Genomic DNA, 13,205 nt, shown 5'->3' with positions numbered 1-13,205 from the left:
TTTAGTACAGTGAACTCATTGTCATGTTCAAGAAACCAATTTGAAATGATTCGAGCTTTGTGACATGGTGCATTATCCTGCTGGAAGTAGCCATCAGAGGATGGGTACATGGTGGTCATAAAGGGATGGACATGGTCAGAAACAATGCTCAGGTAGGCCGTGGCATTTAAACGATGCCCAATTGGCACTAAGGGGCCTAAACTGTGCCAAGAAAACATCCCCCACACCATTACACCACCACCACCAGCCTGCACAGTGGATCCATGTTCTCATTCCGTTTACGTCAAATTCTGACTCTACCATCTGAATGTCTCAACAGAAATCAAGACTCATCAGACCAGGCAACATTTTTCCAGTCTTCAACTGTCCAATTTTGGTGAGCTTGTGCAAACTGTAGCCTCTTTTTCCTATTTGTAGTGGAGATGAGTGGTACCCGGTGGGGTCTTCTGATGTTGTAGCCCATCCGCCTCAAGGTTGTGCGTGTTGTGGCTTCACAAATGCTTTGCTGCATACCTCGGTTGTAACGAGTGGTTATTTCAGTCAAAGTTGCTCTTCTATCAGCTTGAATCAGTCTGCCCATTCTCCTCTGACCTCTAGCATCAACAAGGCATTTTCGCCCACAGGACTGCCGCATACTGGATGTTTTTCCCTTTTCACACCATTCTTTGTAAACCCTAGAAATGGTTGTGCGTGAAAATCCCAGTAACTGAGCAGATTGTGAAATACTCAGACCGGCCCGTCTGGCACCAACAACCATGCCATGCTCAAAATTGCTTAAATCACCTTTCCCATTCTGACATTCAGTTTGGAGTTCAGGAGATTGTCTTGACCAGGACCACACCCCTAAATCCATTGAAGCAACTGCCATGTGATTGGTTGATTAGATAATTGCATTAATGAGAAATTGAACAGGTGTTCCTAATAATCCTTTAGGTGAGTGCATATATCCATCCATCCAGAAAACAGTTATTTCAAATGTTTCTTCTTATAGAAGCTTCTTTTCTTTCTGGTTGTGAATTCTGATTAAAACCATCTGAAGGGAAGCCTCAGCTTACCTGTCTGTGAAACACAGTGAAATTTGTTATTCGCATCGGGTGGTTCTTTGCCTCCATGTCATGCATTAAAATGATGTATTGCACACCTAGCCGTGGATAATCCCTACATAAATAATGCTATAAAAGTTGCTTATTTGCTGCACAACTGTACAGCTGTACACCACCAGAGAGTTGCAGCCCAAATGAATAATCTATGCCAATCAGAAGCGTTACGTCAGTGAGAAAGAAAAGGGGACAAAGAGGTGGGATGCTCTTCTATCATTCCCTCTTTCCTTTCACCATTTTTTCTCTTTAACTCTCTCAATCTCGCCCTGTCATCTTTAACTGATTCGTATTGTTGTTTCTCTATCCCCCTCAGCCACCTGCTCCCTGTTTCAGTCTCTTTTATCAGAGTTTGAGTCAGTGAAGATGAGAGAATGGCAGTCTTACCCGCTCTATTGTGTGTGACGTTCTTCTTATAGAAGCTTCTTTTCTTTCTGGTGGTGAATTCTGATTAAAACCATCTGACGGGAAGCCTCAGCTTACCTTTCTGTGAGAACACAATGAGATTTGTTATCGGGTACAAGTCTTGCATTGGAAATTTAGAGAACATCCAGCACACTTTAGGAGTACATTGCATATTTAATGTCATATGGGGAAAAAAAGCAAGACTTTGGGTATCTGCACTATAAGTTGTAAAGGTTGTAGGTCATTTCTGGTTTCGACAACCTTTTTTTTTTTTTTTGCCCACTGAAAATTAGTGGACGGTTTTTGTAATGAATTTATTGACTGAACAACATATTGAATGTTTTTTTATGTATGTATTTTTTTAAATTTCATTTTAAAAAGAGTCTCTTATGCTCACCAAGGCTAAATTTATTTGATAAAAAAGTAATATTGTGAAATATAAGTATTTAAAACAACTGGTTTCAACTGAAATGTATTTTAAAGTGTAATTTATTCCTGTGATTGCAAAGCTGAATTTTAAGCATCATTACTCCAGTCTTCAGTGTCACATGATCCTTCAGAAATAATTCAAATATGCTGATTTGCCGCTCAAGAAACATTTCTTATTATTATCAATGTTGAAAACAGTTGTCCTGCTTAATATTTTTGTGATGCATTTTCCCCCCCAGATTTTTTTAATGAATAGAAAGATAAAAATAACATTTATTTGAAATAGAAATAACTGTATAAATGTCTTTACTGTCATTTAAAAGTATTAATTTCTTTAAAAAATATATATTTTATTGAGCATAGCACATGTTGTTTGATCAAGAATAACTTTGTACTTGCAGGAAGTTATGATAACACTTACGAATGTGTATTTGAGAGGGTTTATTTTTGAAAATCTGACTGACAAAGTGCTAGACACTGGAGAACAGAATACAGGTGGAGCAATTCACACCTCGACTCGTTATTCCATGTACTTGTCTAAACACGTTCATGGCGGCTTTATTCTAATCATTCTAGAATGGCAGTCTGCCAGTCAGCAGTGACTGATATTTAGCCAATGGGTTAGCAGAACTCTACACATATAGATACGGTAGTCAGTAGGGAAGAACTTGTGTTTGTGGGTAAATCATCACCAAACGTAAATCCTAGATACAAACGTCATTGTGATTCCTTGGAGCCTGTTGTGTGAATGTCGCCAACACCCCGAGGAGTGAAGGTGTGTCGGCTTATTTATGAGAAGTTGTTTAGTTTGTAATGAAAAACAGTACGGGACATCGTCTATTTCTCCACGCCCTTCTTCGTGCACAGACATGTTCGGCTCTCACGGTCAGTGAAGTATTGAACCAGTTCTAAGATGCATTTCAGGAGAATGCATGATGCATGTTTCTTTAAAATCTCTTAAAATTTTAATATATTGTAATGCCCATCCTATTTTCAAGAAATGGGGACTGAAGGGTTCAAGCTTAAAAAAGGATGACGATCTTCTGAAGCCATACGATAGCTTTGTGTAAGGAACAAACTGAGTCTGTTCCTCAATTTGGTTCTCAAGCCATTGACTCAATTATCCAGTCGAAAGGGGGAATAATGACTGTAAATCAGTACATTTCAAAAAGGGATCATTCAGTCTGGTTTAGTGAACTGATTCAAAATAACAAAGAAAAGATCCGTTCCTAAAGAATGATTAGTTCATAATCAGAGATTATTCCTTCGCTCATTAGCTTGTGCAGATATTAACACTTTCAATGAATAGCAATTTCATCAGGCCACCCTCATCTTAAACCTGACAACCCTGAGTGACAACCAGCCTAATGCTTCTGTTTGTCACTGATCGCTTGTCTCTAAGCCTGTGACTGTGTATGCATGCATATCTGCTTGTGATTGTGCATGTCTATAAATATGTAAGCAGTGTGTAAATCTATATCTAAACTTGTTTAAAACCCAGACAGAGGCTATAAAACTTTTTTTCCCCTTGAGGATAATCTGATCATTAGTGTCCTAATCTCCAACACTCTCTGTATTGTGGCAAGAAAGCATGAAGGGGTTAGTTCCTTGGAATGCACATGCATACATACTCCTATGGGTTCTATTCAGTAGGTTTGTAAGCACTAGTTACTCATTAACCACCATTTACAGTGGTTTCTCTGAAATAATAATACTAGTTCTTTGTGCAGTGGTGGCTCTCAGCAGCTTGCCGTGGGTTAAATCCCTGATCTCCACATAGGATCAGTGTGGAGTTTCCCACGCCCCCCGTTCCCACTGATATACTAGCCAGAGGCGAATATGACCCGCAGCATTGCACAATATCTCTGTTTTCAGCCACAAATCCAGAGGAAAAACAAGCAATGTTCTCTCTATAGGCCTGTAGGTCTGATATGTAATGTGTTATGGACTTTGGTAATGCTAGACACCATATTCAATTTTACACAAATGGGGTTGTGAGGGAGAAGGACAGTTTGTTCAATAGATTGCATTGTTGTATATCTTGGTGTTGATAGTTCAATCAATGCAACATTGAAAATACTTACTTTCTAAAATCTGACAAAAAGCATGGGTGGTAAATTAGACATGACATGGAAATACTTTATTGGCATAATGTTTTTTTTTTGTTTTTTTTTTACACATACAATTTTCCCAAAGCATAAGTACACACATATAAAACTTTAGCAGTAAAACTTTTTTTATTAAAACTTTTTAAACTATAGTTTGTTTTAACTATAACCTTACTTTATGTGTTGCAATAATTTTTTTTAGAAAAAACGTTTGACTTATTTTATTTTATTATTATTTTTCTTACATAATACCACAACATAATGTTTGTTTTCAGTGTTTGTCTTTAAAATTGTATTTTATTTTATATTTTACTCACATAATACCACAACATGATGCATGTATATAGTACATTTTAATGAAGTTTTATTACTATACTAAACTTTATATATATATATATATATATATATTAATTGCATTCCAATAAAATAAATAGTTTAAATAAAGTTTTTATTTTTTACTTTATAGTAAAATAATTAAAATGTGTCACACACATATTATGCGTGTTTGTGCTTGTGTGGGACTTGTGTACACAAGTGTGTTATCTTAGGGTCTCACAGGCAAGCAATTTAAAAGGAAACGGGGTGTCTCAAAGCTTAGGGGCAAAGACCCAGGCTGCGTGCTGGCAGATACTGTTGATCCAGAGGAGGTGAAATGAGAAAGAGAGAAAGAGGGGGAGGCGAGAAGGAGAGGGGGAGGAGAAGCAAATGGAGGAAACGGGGAGGGTTGAGCAAATGGGTGAGAAGGAAAGCGAGAGAGAGAGTGCACACACACCCCTTGCGCTCTCAGTGGACAGACTCATCCTCACATGGTTGGAGTGAGTGTGTTGTGGAGTTCTAATAGATGAGAAACACAGAGACACGCAGGATTACGTCCAGTACTTGGAGGAGGCATTACCTGTATGAACTGAACTAGGAGACATTCAAATTGCTGATGTAAGGATACTTTACTGAGTAACAAAAACGGACCTAGGATTTACCTGTGAGGTATGCCACACCAACAACTGTATTTCCATGCTGTTTACTGTCTTTCAGAGATGTCTTTGCAATTGGACATTAGTGTCTGTCAGTTGGACTGTCTCTGGGTCCCATGTGCCTGTGCTCGAGTGGATGGCTGACAGTGATAAATGCCACACTGCTAGGTTAATAAGATTTACTCGCCATAGAGGCTTTGAAATTCTGTCTTATGTGCCTTTGTTGGACAATCAATAAGCTGTGTTTAAGTGTATGTGGGTTTGCTTTGAGAGGTCTCTAAAACAAATGGTTCTGTGGTTGTAAAACCCTTTATCCTGACAGAAATTTTTAGAAGCCAAGGAGGAGGATCCGTCAGAGTATATTCTCTCTCACACATGCTGCCTTTGTGTGTGCGTGTGAATTTTCTCACTGGACGGAGTAAATCTCCCTAGTTTGCGCTCTATTTTTGCTGTTCTGTCACAAATTGACTTTAGTATTAAAAAAAAATTGTAAGTGACAGTATGCTTTAGTTCTGAATGTATTGTACAGATCTGTCAATATACTCAGAGATTTTGTGTGTAAAAGTCACTCTGAAATGTTTTGTAGCCTTGTCAAGTTCTGCTGTGTTACTTTATGGAAAATATGCCTCATTTAAAAGTTTTACAGTAAAACACAAGAGTAGCTTCAGGATAGTTCAGTGCGTGTTTCTGTGTAGGAATGTGTTTGTGTGTGTGGTCTACAGTTCTGTGGAATTTGATTCATTGTGATGAGATGACTGAAAAAGCAGCTGAGCGGAGATTCTGAGGAAAGATACAAGTGAAATAAAAACAAGAGAAAAGATAATATATAGACACCTTAAATGTGTTTGAGAACGATATAGAGACCATCAGACTTGAAAGAAAGACCTAGAAGCATTGGACCACTAACATTTATACTGGGTTGTCTGGGCTCATGGGTCACTGTTGCGGGTCTCAGCTGTTTGCAGTCAGACAGAAATGGCACACGGGGTGCCAGATTCCTCGGTCGCCTGAGGTCTCCCAGTGGTCTAGTGTCTTTATGAATGAATTAACTTAGCGCTGTGACGCGCTGTGGAGGAACTCAGACGGACCAAACAAAGACTCCTGCATACTTCACTCTAGGTGCAAACATAGCAAACAATGAACCACACTCTTCCTACACCATATAACTGACCTCACCCTCAGAAACAGGCTGGACAGAGACTACCTGTCTCATTTAAGAGCTCATATCTGGACTTTATCATGTGCATCTGTCTTGCTCCTGTCATGTGCTGTTTAATCTATGGATTATTAGACTCAATAAACTCACTTTAAAATGGGCTATGCTATCACACTGTCAGATTGATTTCCAATTGCAGTAGCTTTGTGGTTTAGGTCAATAAGTGGCAGACAAGATTGTTCCTCAAATACTGAGCATATAAATCAAGACCCTGGAATGTAAAAACAGTACATTGACATGCAAAATACGGGACATTCTTTGGGAATTGCAGACCTTGCGGTAGTTGCTGGTTATTCAAGTGAAATGGGGCACGTGTGTTCAAGCATGAGTGTGTGTTAGTATGCATGTGCTTGTATTTTAAACACTTTAATAGTCTGATAATATACTATATTTGTATAGAAGTGTGTTTGTGTGTATATATATGAAGGCTAAATAAGGCAATCATGTTGTTTTGCTTTGCTCTGTAAGTGTGTTAAGTGGAACTAAGTAACAGAATGGCTTCTCTGACCCTCAGGGCATTTCTTCCTTTTTCTACCCCACTGGAGCAGAGGGCATCAGGGTGAAATGTGGGGGGTAGAGAAGCTGTGTGTGTGTGTGTGTGTGTCGGGGGGGAGGAAATATGGCTTAAATGGGTCACAGCACCACCACAGCATGTTTAAAGTATACATTAACAAAGCTAATGAAAGAGATGAGGAGATAAAGAGTGAAAGGCAAGGTTTTATGTTTATTAAATTGGTTTGAACGAGAGATATAAGCTACCCCTTAAAGGTTTGGGATCAGTAAGTTAGTTTTTTTTTAAAGAAATTAATACTTTTATTTAGCAAGGATGCATCAAATTGATCACAATTGACAGTAATTACATTTATAAAAGTAAATACTGTTGTTTTTGAACTTTGTTCATCAAAGAATCATGAGAAATCCATCAATATATTATGCAGCACAACTGTTCCCAAAAATAATTTAAAGAAATGTTTTTTGATCACCAATTCTAATTTCTGAAAGATCATGTGACACTGAAGACTGGAGTAATGGCTGCTGAAAATTCAGTTTTGCCATCACAGGAATTAATTACATTTTAAAATATATTAAAATAGAAACCAGATATTTTGACTGTAATAATATTTCACAATATTACTGTTTTTATTGTATTTTTGATCAACTTTGACTAAGGCTGTAACTTTGGCTGTATTTTGGTCTGTATTGTTTTAGATAAACAAAATAGTGACAGGTCAGAAAAGTTAAATAAATATGAATTGCAATATATTCTTGTACAGACAATGAATGAACTTGTGAGTATGGAGATCACAGCATTGACTGGTTTCTATAGCACTGAATGTTATAGGTTAGAAAGTTGTTTGGAGAGTGTTTCCAAGGTATTTATATCTTATGTATTTCTAAACTCAGATACTAAATAGTTATACAAGCAGCGATAAAACATACGCACAGTCATTGATTTCACTGACAGCTTATGAATACTTAGAACCTAGAAACCCAATGACAGAATGGATGAAACAAAAAAATGCATGAAAACCTTATGGATTATCTGTGACATTGTGGCCTCTGTAAACCCATCATACAACATTCTGTGTTGTATGAGGTATTATAATCCTCATTTTAGATGTGTGTGTGCGAGACCTGACAGATATTCCCCATTGTCTCCTGCTAATGTGTGTTTCTTAATGCAGCGTGTCCTCCATTCATTCAGCGTGTCCTCCTCTTTCAATATTAGCACTTGACAGTGGTTGTTTAAGCGTAGACCCCCAGGAGGAGATGAGGAGGGGGTTGTGGGGAAAAAAATGAATTAAAAACATACATTTGTGGCTTTGTTAATCATTTTGGTGTGTGCAGCTTTTGCTATTCGTGTGGGGTTGAAATTTTATATTAAAACATTTATGTTATTACCATCTTTCCTCTAAGGCCACAGTGTCAGACCTTTCCCCTTAACCTCTATTAAAGGCAGGAGAGTTTTTCCAAGTACTGTACTTTTGTTCATAAGAACATGCCTACAGTAAGGGCGTGTGTGTCTTTCTGACATTCAAATGTCATGTTCATTCGTAATGGATGTAATACAGCAGGCATCTTTTCTTCTTTAAATCCTGTAGAACCAGAAAAATTACATTTCTAACCTGAAGGCAGGAAGACACACGCACACTTGCACCATTTCAGAAGTCCCTTTCCATGAGGAAATGATTACTGCAAAGCCAAAACTCAAACAAAGTGGTGGTGCACATGTGAATATGAAGTATGCGCATGTGTGTATTTAAACACTAGTAAGGTGATCTGTGTGTGAGAGGGGGCGCAGAAAGTTAACAATAGACTGTTAACATCTAGACCGATCAATCGTTAAACAATTACCATTTATCAAGTAAAATCCACAACCGCTTTACCATTTAAATTTACCTTTCGCTACAAAAGCCTTGATCTGACACATTTCGGATCACTTTAATCTTTGAAGATCTTCAGACCACAAGCCTGTTGAGACAGGACACACAGCTGCAGGCAAACCACAGATTACTTGCTCATTCACTTAACGACTTTAACGAGGCAATTGACAAGAATAATGTTGAAGAAAGAGTGATGGGAGGGTAGCAAAGAGAGAGAGGGGGTTGTTGGGGATTGACCACGTGAACCAGTTTCCATTCTGCTAAATTTGTGCGAGTCTGAGTCTCAAAGAAAAGAGACACTCGGTCCTTAAAGGCATCGATCACTGATGTTGTTCCAAACCTGTATGACTTTCTTTCTTCTGCAGAGCACAAAAGAAGATATTTTGAAAAACATTTTTGGACAAATAATGAAAGTAAATGGGATCCAAAACAACTCGAACTTTAGTGAACTTTATTGTATGGACAAAAAAAAAAAACATGTTTTTAAAAAAAAATAATATCTTGTATTTAAATGAGTGAGTTCAATTTTATATTATTTCTAATACAATTTTTTAAAGATTTTTTACTTGTTTTTAACTGACTTAAATTGTTGTCTTAAATCATATTAAGCATTATTGATAATGTTTTTTTAATTCTTTTTTTTAAAAACATTGTTATTTTCTCACCCTGAGCTTCAGAAGACCACTTTTATGATACCTTTATAGGTTTTTTTCTTGTCATTTTTGAGCTTGACAGCCTCAATCTGTCTTAACTTTCATTTTATTAAAAAGAATACCTGGGATTTTTTTTTCAAAAAGTCACTTTCATGTAAATGATAACAACATTTTTAGGTGAACTATCCCTATAATGCTACTTGATCCAACTTGTTCCTCTATCTGTTACTAACATCCTTTCAGTCGAAGCACAAAAGAGACTCCTCTTCAGCACGGGTCATCAGGGGAGAAAAGATTGGCTCTCTCAAAATCCTCTACTGACCTGGAAAAGATCTGATCTCGGGCTGAAAGGAGCGACTGCTGTTGCATGCTGGTCTATTTTACTCTCTAAATTAGCTTTTTTTTAAGTAGAGATTTGAGTGTCTTCCTTCTTGCCTTGTGGCGTGCGGGTGCAGGTTTTGTTGAGCTCCTTCCGCTTCTTTGGCACAGAGGAGAGGTTGTGTGGATAAAAGCAGCCTCTTGCTTTCAACAAAAGCTTTTTCTGTGGTTCCAGCATCATGCAGCATAAATGCACAGGCTGTAAAGCTTCAACATGGTTTTTACATACAGCAGGGTCAGAGGACTGCAGTAATATAAAGTCACACAAACTTAGTGCCTGAGGGGCACCATGGTCCTATTTGAAAAACATTTGACTCTTTATAGTGAATGCACATTTTCTTTTTGTAAGCTTGCTGGTGAAAGACCTCCAGGCAGGGTAACATTAAAAATATCACAGATGTAATCTCGGAATCCTGGCTTTTGTATTTATATTTAACCACACTAGAACTGTGTGTATAATCTGTGGCATTTAGTGCAATAGTTATGATTTATCAGATGGGAATTGTTCATTTTATTTTTAAAGTAGCCATATTCTACTGTAGAATTGAATTTGTTTTTCCTCATGCGATTCACTTATAGGGCCCTATTTTAACGATCTGAAACGCAAGAGTCAAAGCGCAAAGCGCAAGTAACTTTGTGGGTGGGTCTTGGCGCTGTTGCTATTTTCCCGGTGGGATAAATGACTCTTGCTCCCGGCGCAAATATAAAATGGGTTGGTCTGAAGTAGCTTCATTATTCATAGGTGTGGTTTGGGCGTAACGTGAAATAAACCAATCAGAGCGTCATCTCACATTCCCTTTAAGAGCAGACGCGCTTTTTCTAAAGCGGATTCCTATTGTAACGGCGGATTTGCCAGGCGCGCGCCAGGAGCGGTTCACAGCCAAGGAGAGCAACGCTCTTGTCAGAGACGTTGGGGATGGAAAAATCTATCTAACTATCTATCTATCTATCTATCTATCTATCTATCTATCTATCTATCTATCTATCTATCTATCTATCTATCTATCTATCTATCTATCTATCTATCTATCTATCTATCTATCTATCTATCTATCTATCTATCTATCTATCTATCTATCTATCTATCTATCTATCTATCTATCGTAATAATGTATGATTTGCAAAAATGAAAACTGCTGCTTCTGTGTAGATGAGAGAATCAAAGTGTATGCGCGTTGTGCACACGCTACATTGATTATGGCCAAGCATGCGCCCTTAAAATAGCATATGAATAACATGCGCAACGCGCCACTGACTTTAAACTATTTTTTCCTGGTTAGTGGCGCAATTGTTTTCTAAACCTGCAAAATAGCATGAAGGAACGTTTGCGCAGGAACACGCCTCCTCTTTTGCACTGAACCGCCCAGGGAGCGCAAGTTCATTCCCTAGTTTAGCGACGTGTGTCTGTGGAGGGAAAAGCGCGCTTTGCGCGGGTGCGAAATAGGAATGATACATGCGTCAGTGTACAAAGTCAATTGCGCTGGGTGCAAGATAGGGCCCATAATGTTAGTCAAGGTTGTTGACCAAAAGGCAAGTCGCTGTTATTTCTATAGCACATTTAAAAACAACAAATGTTTGCTAAAGTGCTGTGCATATTTTTATTTTGTACTGCTGCACATTCGCAAACATGTGTTGTTCGTCCCTTGCGGGGTACCTCAAGGCTCTGTTCTGGGCCTTTTTTGTTTTTTTATATATGTTGCTTTGAGAGCATATGTTGTTTAAAAATTTGTCTATGTTTGTGAAGAATTTGTTAAACAATACTTAGCTGATGTATTAACATTTTTATTTTCTCATCCTAAGCTTTTGTATGGATTCAGAAGACCACTTTTATGATACTTTTATAGTTTTTTGCTGTATTTTTTCTTCTTTTTTTTTGACGGCCTCAGATTTATCAGATGGGATTTATTAATTTGTATTTGTTTTCTTTATATGTGTCCCTTTGAGAGCATCTGTTGTTTAGAAATTACATTACATTGCATACTATTGTTGTAAAAATCTAGTTCCAATCAAACAATCAATTCCTGCAAAAAAACAAGTCTTACAATCTCTGTTTGACTGCCTTTAAATCATTAAAAGTTTGATGGATGATGCCATCTTGACTTTATACTGAATGGATGTTCGTAAATGTGGGCAGTCATATGTTAATGTGCTCATATATAGGCGTGACATCAAAACTATGGCAATATCTACATTTTGTAGATTAGTTTCCACAAATGGTTTTGTTGACCGGGAAGGGAACTTTGAGTTTTTAAACGTTACATACAGATGTCCTTTATGTATATGAAATGCTTAACTGCTAATGCTAATCATGAATTGCATGATTTTGGCAGAATGGGCAGCCTTCTCATTAGCAGGCTGGTAAAGTGTGTTCACTGCTGACGCACTTTGATGAGACACCTTCTGTGGGACATAACAGCTTGCTGAGGGGGAGAAAGAGAGAACTACAGTGTATATGGTTGGGTGTGTGAGTGTGAGTGTTTTTTGGCCATGCATTGGCGGTGTGTGTGAGATGGAGGTGGTTTTTAAAAGACAGGTTGGTCAGCAGTAACTCACTCACTAAATAGTGTCTGGCACTGATGTAGTAATGGGGTATTGATTTCTAGTGGATTGGCCGATGGCATATGTGTGCTTTAGAAACCGCTCTATTGTGTCTCTCTGGTAAAAGGCTGGGTGTCACTAGCACACACACACACACAAAATACCATGATGAAGAGATAAGATTCATTGCCTTTCCACTGTAAAGAAATCATCCAGCACTGAGGTAAATCTAGTGTTGCTTCTTCACCCATAACCACAAACCAGCCTAGGTGGTTCATGGAGCGTATGGACACTTCTTGTAGTTCCACTTCTTGTAAAAGTCATATAAGATAATGACACATTGTTGAAAAATAAACCATTGTTTTTTTTTCATATATTGCAGAAATTTTATTTTCATTTTTTGGTCTCAAAATTATTGCAATGAACAATTATTTTTATTTTTTACTCGATTTTATGTTTTATTTTATCTCTCATAATGTAACATTATATGTGACCCTGGACCACAAAAACAGTCTTATGGGTAATTTTTTTTAAAATTGAGATTTATACATCATCTGAAAACTGAATACATAATCTTTCCATTGATGTATGGTTTGTTAGGATAGGACAATTTGAAAATCTGGAATCTGAGGGTACAGAAAAATCGAAATATTGAGAAAATCGCCTTTAAAGTTGTCCATTTCTATTGGCGATAGTGCTGCATCCATGCACAAAAATAAACGTTTTATATATTTAAGGTGGGAAATTTACAAAATATCTTAATGGAACATGATCTTTACTTAATATCCTAATGATTTTTGGCATAAAAGAAAAATCTATAATTTTGACCCATACAATGTTTTGTTGGCTATTGCCACAAATATACCCGTGCAACATAAGAATGGTTTTGTGATCCAGGGTCACATATTTGTTTCAATGAACCAATATTTTATTTTATTTTATTATCTTTTTATTTTATCCCTCCTTACAAAATCGTATTTATCCTCGTTGATTTTGTCTTGTTTCGTCAGATCTCTCTTGTCTTTA

At 37.4% G+C, this 13,205-nt stretch overlaps 1 protein-coding gene across 6 annotated transcripts in view; it reads left to right on the top strand.

Annotated features, from left to right (window-relative positions):
- The window catches only part of tiam1a (TIAM Rac1 associated GEF 1a), a 71,276-nt gene that overhangs the window by 11,315 nt on the left and 46,756 nt on the right, over nt 1-13,205 (top strand). For 4 of the 6 annotated variants that reach the window (XM_081354276.1, XM_081354274.1, XM_081354275.1 and 1 more), the window contains exon 1: nt 4,832-5,023. The exons of the other annotated variants lie outside the window; for them this stretch is intronic. The gene's annotated coding sequence lies outside the window, so the exon portion shown is untranslated. Of the gene's footprint in view, nt 1-4,831; nt 5,024-13,205 lie in introns of those variants that run through there. 6 annotated transcript variants of the gene reach the window in all.

The sequence above is a fragment of the Scardinius erythrophthalmus genome (assembly GCF_964197995.2).
Source record: "Scardinius erythrophthalmus genome assembly, chromosome: 23".
NCBI classification, from domain to species: Eukaryota; Metazoa; Chordata; class Actinopteri; order Cypriniformes; family Leuciscidae; genus Scardinius; species Scardinius erythrophthalmus.
The sequence above is the reverse complement of the archived record's forward strand: the minus strand, read 5'-3'. Positions and strand labels throughout refer to the sequence as shown.